The 8,708-nt window shown below is 44.9% G+C and overlaps 1 pseudogene; it reads left to right on the top strand.

Annotated features, from left to right (window-relative positions):
• Nucleotides 1-1,500: 1,500 nt before the first annotated feature.
• LOC121021847 (protein shisa-6-like) overlaps nucleotides 1,501-8,708 on the top strand; it is a 14,251-nt pseudogene continuing 7,043 nt past the window's right edge.

The following is an 8,708-nucleotide window of genomic DNA, read 5'->3' as shown; positions in this document are numbered from 1 at the left end:
AGGCGAACCCCTCTGGCACCGCGGGGGGGGGGGCGGGGCACGTGCATGAACCACCTCCCACGCGGGGGGGAATTACGCGCATGCGTGAACACCCTCCGGCACCAAGGGATGTGGGGCACATGGGCAAACGCCCTCCCTCCACGAGGGGTGTGGTGCCCATACGTGAACACACTTCTGCCCCAAGGGGGGGGCTGTGTGCTGCGTGAACACCCTTCTGCGCCAGAGGGGCGCAGCTCATACGTTAACACCCTCCCCCACTGAAGGGGGCTGGGCGCATGGGTGAACCCCCTCCCACTCCAAGGGAGGGTTCAGGCATGACCTAACCCTTACCCTAACCACAAACGGCAATCCCAACCATAACCCTTACCTTAAGAGATGCCTGTTTCTTCAGCTGTGAAATGTGAAAAGAGCCATTCATGAAATGACACATGAAATAGTGGCATCACTACTCCCTTGCGGAGGGGGGAGCCCAGCGCATGGGTGACCCCCTCCCATGCCGAGGGGTGACAAGGCGCCTGAGTGCCTCCCTCCTGCACCGAGGGGGGGTGTGCAAGTGTGACCTCTTACCCTAACCCCTGACTCTAATCCTAATCCCAACCCTAACCATAATATATGACTGCTTCTTCAGCTCTGAACGTGAAAAAAGCTATTCAGGAAACACAGCAAATCAAGGAAAGATGAAAAGAAGTAAAAGGAACTCAGGGAACACAAACCTCGCCTGTTTACCAATCACATCACCTCTAACATTTCTAGTATTGGAGGCCCTGCCTGCCCAGGGACATTAGTGTAAAGGCAGTGGTATCCTGACCATGCAAAGGTAGCATAATCACTTGTTCCCTAAATAGTGACTCATATGAATGGCCACATGAGGGTTTTACTGTCTCTCCCAATGGGTGAAGTGGACCTTCCTGTGAAGAGGCGGGAATAGGACAAAACCCTATGGAGCTTTAATTCACTGGTCCAAAGAGACTACATCAATACAACCAACAGGGACAACAGATCTCCCCATGGGCCAACAATTTAGGTTGGGGCGACCTCGGAGAATAAAATCCCCTCTGAGGTATTTAGATTTACACTTACCAGTCAACAATACACCCTCACTTATTGATCCAAAATACTCGATCAACACCATAGGTACTATATACATGTACCCTGCCAGTTTCCTTTTGGGGGTGGGTGGTGGTGGTCTCCACATTCTTTGCAGGGTTATGAAACGTGGCGGTGGCGGTGGTGGTGGCTTTTTCTCCTCTTCTATAAACAGTTCCAAGGCGACCATTTTGTGGGAGCCAAACGGTGGCAGGGCTGCTCCTGGATCCCTCACTGCTTCAGGTTCCCTGTCAGGGGTCCTAGAAGCGGCCTAGCGGAAAAATAAGAGAAGATGTGAATGAAGAGCCTCCTGAAATGCCATGAGAAGACGATGGGACAGTGCTGCTATCCACAGTTACAGTCCAGTTTCCGGGAGCATGTGGGACGCGCTAGAGGAAGGCAGTGTCACAGCGGATGAGAGGTGTCCGGCAGGTGGAAGAAATGCTACACGTGCCCGATGCTGGCTGGGGAAATGTGGTATATGTAGTCACCTATGCCAACGACAACAAAAGAACGTTGGACGAGACAGATGCCTGCTTCCTCAGGAATGAAAGTGAAAAGAGCCATCCAGGAAACCTCTGCTTTAAAATGTTTTCAGGTACATTTTTTGCAAGAGAGAGAGAGAGAAAGAACGCAAGTGAGGCAGGGGCAGACACACACACACACACACACACACACACACACACACACACGCACAGTATCTGAAACAGGCTCTAGGTTCAGAGCCATCAGCACAGAGGCCGATCCGGGGCTCAAAAGCACAAACGGAGAGACCATGACCTGAACCAAGGTGGTACGCTTAACCCACTGAGCCAGCCAAGCACCACAGAAAACTCCTGACTTAAAAGGAACATCACTGCTACATCGCTGATATGGGGAGCAGAAAGGGCGCATGCGCGAGCCCCTCCCAGGTGATGGGGGCGTGGCGCGTGCGCAAACCCTCTCCCACGCAGAGCAGCGTCGCAAGCGTGACCCCCCCGCCCCTCGCTGAAGTGGTGGTGCAAGGGTGACCTAACCCTATCCTAAACATCCTGCTCATTCTTCAAAACCCATCTTTGTGGTCATCTCCTCCATGAAGTCTTCCCGGATATTGCTCTCTTTCTCCCACTTAGACCCGCAGTGCACTGTTTAAACCTTCTCTTTCAGATGATCTTCTCTTTGAAAGACTTAACTGTATGTCTCCCTTTCTGTATCTGAATGTAATGTCCGGGTAGCAGGGATTAGGCCCCATTCATCTTTCAGGTCTCACATAGTTTCTAGCTCAACACACGTTTGCTGCAGGGAATTGAACCATGGAACATGTTACTATGAATTTTGATGGGATTTAGTTAAAAGAAAGGAATCTCAGGGGAAAAAATGATTTGTGTTTTGAAAAAACAAAGAATATTTGTATTAGAGCTCTTTTGGATGAAAGAACCCCAAATCTGTTCAAATTAGCTTAGGTGGAAGTGGGTTTTTAAAGAAAGATAAAAATCCCACAAAATTCCAAGAAAATCTAGAAATCTAGGTGTCTCAAAGGAAAAAGAACTGGGTGGTACCAGGGAATCTTCAGCTGTCAGAGTTTATGGACCATTCCTCTAGTGATTAGTTTTTCTTTCAACTAGTATGTGTATATATACACACACATGCACATATATATGTGTGTATAAATATACACATATGAATACACATATATGTATACATATATATATACATACGTATATAATTTGAGAGAGAGAGTGCAGAAGAGAGGAGCAGAGGGAAAGAGGAGACAAGCCCAAGTAGGCTCCATGCTCAACGCGAGGCTCCATCCCATGACCCTGGGATCATGGCCTGAGCCGAAATCAAGAGTCAGACGCTCAACTGACAGCCATCCCGGCACCCCTCAACGAATATTTATTGAGCACCTAGTATGTGCCAGAGTGGTGGTAAGCACTGGGCATACAGCACGAGGAAGATTGTACATTTCCTGCTCTCATGCAACTTCCTCTGGTTCCTAAGCATTAAGGTAATGGGATTACCCGCCCCCCGTGTTTTCTTAGCTCAAGTTCTTGAGGACAAATCTAATTGGCTTTAGGCAGCATTATAATTGACTGGATCCTCCTGGGTCAGGCATCTTCAGCCATCTCTGGCTAGGCTACGGAGGACTTTTCTCTGCAGAGGGTGTGGGGTTGATTAGGTGCCCAAATGTGCCTCTTGTAAAAAATCATCTTATTCTACATGATTTGCAAATATGTTATTTATGATTCATTTTATATCCTTTAACTCTCCGGATTCCAAAGATAACTCTAATAAAGAAAAAGCCATTTCATATTATGATGGTAACATCCTGTGCTGCTGTGGAAAGCTAGGACAACCACTGCTTTCATTTGAAAGTTATGCCAGAGCAATTAGCAGGCGGTTTTTGGAGCAGGGACCTTAGAGAGCATTGAATTCTGCTGACCTGTTTTCCAGGTGAATGAAACGAGGCCCAAGGAAGGGAAATGGTCTAGTCAAGGTCAAGGATCCATCACGGAAGTGCTTTTTTTTTTAATTTTTTATTTTTTTATTTAAAAAAAATTTTTTTTTATTTGACGTTTATTTATTTTTGAGACATAGAGAGACAGAGCATGAACGGGGGAGGGTCAGAGAGAGAGGGAGACACAGAATCTGAAACAGGCTCCAAGCTGTCAGCACAGAGCCCTATGTGGGGCTCGAACTCACGGACTGTGAGATCATGACCTGAGCCAAAGTCAGTCGCCCAACCAACTGAGCCGCCCAGGCGCCCCTATCACGGAAGTGCTTTTAAAAACATTTTAATCAATTACTTTGCTGGAATAGTTGAAGCATATATAGATGGTTTAAAAAACAGCACACAGAAGCATGCAGGGAAGAACAACATGCCTCCCCACCCTTCCTGTTTGTGAGGGTCACGACTTCTTCTAGTACATCTTCCCAGAAATAGTCTGTGCATTCTAAAAGTAAGTATGCTTTGGGCGCCTGAGTGGCTCAGTGGGTTGAGCGTCTAAGTTCGGCTTAGGGCAGGATCTGGAGGTTGATGAGTTTGAGCTCTGCGAGGGTCTCTGTGCTGATAGCTCAGAGCCTGGAGCCTGCTTCGAATTCTGTGTCTCCCTCTCTCTGTCCCTCCCCCTCTCATTCTCTGTCTCAAAACTTAATAAACATTAAAAAAATTAAAAGTAAGTGTGCTTGTATCTCTGCCTTGCTTTTTAAAAAAATTATATCTTAATTGAAGATCATTTGATATATATACACACATAGTATGTACTTATATATAATACATGTATATTATGTATATTATCAATATAAGTTTACTTCTAAGTTTCATATTTGTGTTATTTATATAAATACATTCATATAATAAATATACTTTATAATATATATAATATATGTTATATATTATATATATTATATATATTTTATATATTTTAATAAATAATTGACAGTATATTTATTACATGTTTTTAGAAAATACATTTAGATGTATAATAATATGAATTATGATTTATTATAATTATAACATATATAGAATGTAAACATATTTATTTATTAAATATGTAAGTAAGGCAGTAATGCTTAAACTGAGTTCTCGATTTTTTTTATTGATTTATTTTGAGAGAGAGGTGGGGGAAGGGCAGAGCGAGAGGAAAAGAGAATCCCAAGCAGCCTTTGAGCTGTCAGCTCAGGCCCCTATGCAGGGCTTGATCCCACGAATGGCAAGATCACGACCTGAGCTGATATCAAGACTCAGATGTTCAACTGACAGCCACCTAGGCACCCCTAGAATTTTTTTTCACTGCTCATTCTTTTTAACTGCTGTATAGTATTCCAATATGGAGGTACTGTGGATTGTTTGGCCAATACCTCACTGATGGAGAGATTTCTCTTGGAGACTATCAGTTCTCTCACTGACAGAGGTTGTTTTCAGTCCTTTACTATTACAAACAATGCTATAAGGAACACTTTTCTACGTCTCTGAGTATGTATGCAATGACACCTTTCTCTCTCCCCCCCTCCTCCTCCCCTCTTCTTGCCTCTTCTCCCCACCCCTGCCTTCCCCTGACCTCTCCTCCTCCTCCTCTCCATCTGGCCAACTCATGGCATCTGGGAGGAGAGACACAAAATGTGACACTTGGTGGTGATGTGATGAAGGCCTGAAGAAAGAAACTAGACACACAGTATCCAGGTCAGAATTATAACAGGAATCAACTTGCGTTAATTTGGGCAAAAATAGGAGGAAGGTAGGAGGACTTTATTGGAAGATTCAGTAGTAGCACAGAGAACTGCCAAGTCTCGGGATCCAGAAAGCCATCAGTAAGGTAGTTAAGTTTCTTCTTGTCTTGCTTCTGCTTCTCTCTGGAATCATATCCATTTTTCCTTTCTGTTTCCCAGCACTGTTTGATCCTGTCTGTGCATGGAGGCCAATGGGATTCCCCACAGGACTTGGTATAGACGTTCTCAGCTCCGAGTGGTTGGCTTTTTCTCGGTCCCATATGGGTGATGAGGACCAGATTGACTGGACAGTGATCTGCATAAGATGCAAATCTGAATGGATGTGTCTCTCTTTGTTTTACATTGTTAGACAAGGTACCATCATTATAGGAAGCAGTCTTGAGCCCTTGCTAAGGCAAGGCATTGAAACACTTTCAGCTGACCCCCTAGTTGACCTTTATTGCCAGTCTTTATTGCTTTTCTCCTCAAAAGCTCCAAGTTCTGGCCATGCCTAGCATCAAATCATTTTCTGTATACACCAAGAGTACATGACTTGCCAGGACAGTGCAGGTTGGATTTCAGCCCCAGCTCACCCATTGGTTGGGGATATCTCTGTGGAGTGCAAGCAGAAGCAGGAAATCAGAGTCAGAAGCAATTAGGAGAAATAGAAATCCCTTGATCGTGGTGTGGGTGGTGATGAAGGTTAATGCTGGATTTCCCTGTATATGAGGATGGTGCTCTAACTATTTTACTCAAACTACAAAGGACAGGATGGTCATGGCAACTACAGGATTTGGAAGAAGGCATCCAATGGCTAGCACCTGGTCTTCACAGGCACCTTCCCTGTTCCTTTAGACTTCCCTAGTATGTCTCTATTCCAGATAGGTTGCTAAGCAGGTTATGTCCTCTGCAGGTACCATTAACCATCAGAGTTGGTGCAGCTGGTGTTGGTGATGGAGTGGATGTCTCTTATCAGAGGTGGGACATCACCAAGTCCTGTTGATTCCACTACATGTTGCCAGGACCCTGAATTATGGCCTTTCTACTTTTCTCCTGGGATAAAGCAAATGACTGTCTTCTGCTGCCAGCATTGGTTCCCCTGATCTTCTCTCTGCAGAGCCGATGGGGTTGGTGGGGTCATCGTGCAAAAAAGCAGATCTTGGTCAGGTCACTCCTGCTTCAATGGCTTTCTGGTGCCCTCAGGCTTAAATTCACTGCCCCCCTCCCCTCTCTTTCCTCCCTGCCAAATCCTGTTGGATCTGGACCTTGCTACCCTTCAGCCTTAATTCCACTTCTAGCACTGCCTTCCAGTCTTTTTGCTTAGCTCACTAGTGAGTGATCCTTATCTGGAACTCAGTGTAGGCATTACTGCTTGTATTAGTTTCCTCTTGTTGTCACAAATTACCACAAATTCAGTGTTTTAAAGTAAGAAAACTTTATTCTCTTATATTTGTGGAGGCCAGAAGTTCAAACTGAACCTTAACAGGCTAAAATCAAGGTGTTGGCAGGCTGATTCCTTCTGGAGGTTCCAAGAGATAATCTCTTCCTTGCCTTTCCCAGCTTTTTAGTTTCTGGGGCTTGTGTACCCTTCCCCCATCTTCAGAGAACATCACTCCAACTCTGCTTCTGTCATCCCGTCTCCTTTTTCTCTTCCCTGATCAAATCTCCCTCCATCTACCTCTTAGAAGAACACTCATGATTACAGTTAGGGCCCCCTTGGATAATCCACAGCAATTTCTCTGGCTCAAGACCCTTAACCTAATCACATCTACAAAGTCCTTTCTGCCAGGTACTAGGTTTGAGGCTCCAGGGATTAGAACTTGGATCTTCAGGGGCCATTATTTAGCCCACTGCTCTGCCTTCCTGAATCCAAGGATATATTAAATACATTAGACCCTCCCCTGGTTCCCTTAGGATGCCATACTTCCCAGTTATATGCATGACAATCATCCATTGAAGAAAGGACTGGTTATACTACTCACCAGCAATCTTTCCTCCTCTGAGCATGTAGGAACACTACATTTCCCAGACTCCTTTGTGCTGAACTTGGGACCATGTGACCAAGTTCAGCCAATGGAATATGGTGGGAATGATGTATGCCACTTCCCAGGCATGGCCATAAACTACCTCATGCCATCCTTCTGCTCTTTACTTTATGGCTCCATATGGCTTCCACCTGGCTGAAAGTAAATGATTTTTTGATGGCGGAGCTACATGACGGGAGGGACCTGGATTCCTAAGTCACCATTTATTGGGTTAAGCCACTGAGATTTTGTGGTTATGCACTACAGCACATGACCTACCCTGACTAATAAATTAAGTCTTTTTTGTTTCTTTCCTTTAGCAAACTATGAGCTCTCTTATTTCCTGTTGTATCTGCCACCACCAGCAGAGTGCTTGGCACGATGTGAGCATTCAATAAAGGCTTGTTAAGTGAATGAAAGGCAACTGGATTCAGGATGAGGACATGGTGGGGGGGGGGTAGGCAAATTAGGGAGAAGTGTCATCGTCACCATGAGAGATGATGAGAACTGAAGTGAAACAGGAGGAATGGGGATGACAGGAAGGAAGGATCTGATGTTTGTTCAGGAGGGAGAATTTACAGAACTTGGTGACCGACAGGGTATGGAAGTTGAGACAAAGGGAGGCACCAAGGGCCTCCCGATTTACTGGTTTGGACACACGGCTGGCTGTTGGTGTACTGAACTTCCCAATATACAGGGGTTGTTCTGATTATGTAGGTGAAAACACAGATTGTATAACTTTATGTGACTGTTGCTTCTTTGCTGACGGTACAATACGTGTATATAAGTTTCTCCTGGCATACTGTCGGTGAGGCAGTCTTGGTGACAGGGAGATTCTCATTCTACTGTGGTTGGTAGTAATGGCATTTGAGCTGCTTGGTAGGTTGAAGCTATCCTCTAAATGTTTGTGTCCTCTCAAAATTCCCATCTGGACATCCTAAAGACCAATATGATGATATTAGAAGGTAGGACCTGTGGGACGTGGTTAGATCATGAGGGTGGCGTCTTCACAAATGGGATCACTCTTCTTATAAAAGAGACCCCACAGAGCTCCATCACCCCTTCCACGATGTGAGGGCACAGTGAAAAGGTGCTGGCTATGAACCAGGAAGAGGGGGGTCACCAGAATGTGTCCATGCTTGTGTCTTGATCTTGCCAGCTTCCAGAACTGTGAGAAATAGATTTCTACTATTTACAAACCACCCAGTGTATGACATTTTGTTACAGCAGCCCAAATGGACTAAGACAGTTGATATTAAAAAAAAAAAAATGGCTTCAGTGATTCACACATTCTGCATGCATGTCCCGTCTCTTTTCTTTTCTTTTCTTTCTTTCTTTCTTTCTTTCTTTCTTTCTTTCTTTTTTTCTTTCTTTCTTTCTTTCTTTCTTTCTTTCTTTCTTTCTTTCTTT

Source organism: Herpailurus yagouaroundi, unplaced genomic scaffold (genome assembly GCF_014898765.1).
Source record: "Herpailurus yagouaroundi ecotype Mexico unplaced genomic scaffold, PumYag 323, whole genome shotgun sequence".
In the NCBI taxonomy this organism is placed as follows: Eukaryota; Metazoa; Chordata; class Mammalia; order Carnivora; family Felidae; genus Herpailurus; species Herpailurus yagouaroundi.
The sequence above is the reverse complement of the archived record's forward strand: the minus strand, read 5'-3'. Positions and strand labels throughout refer to the sequence as shown.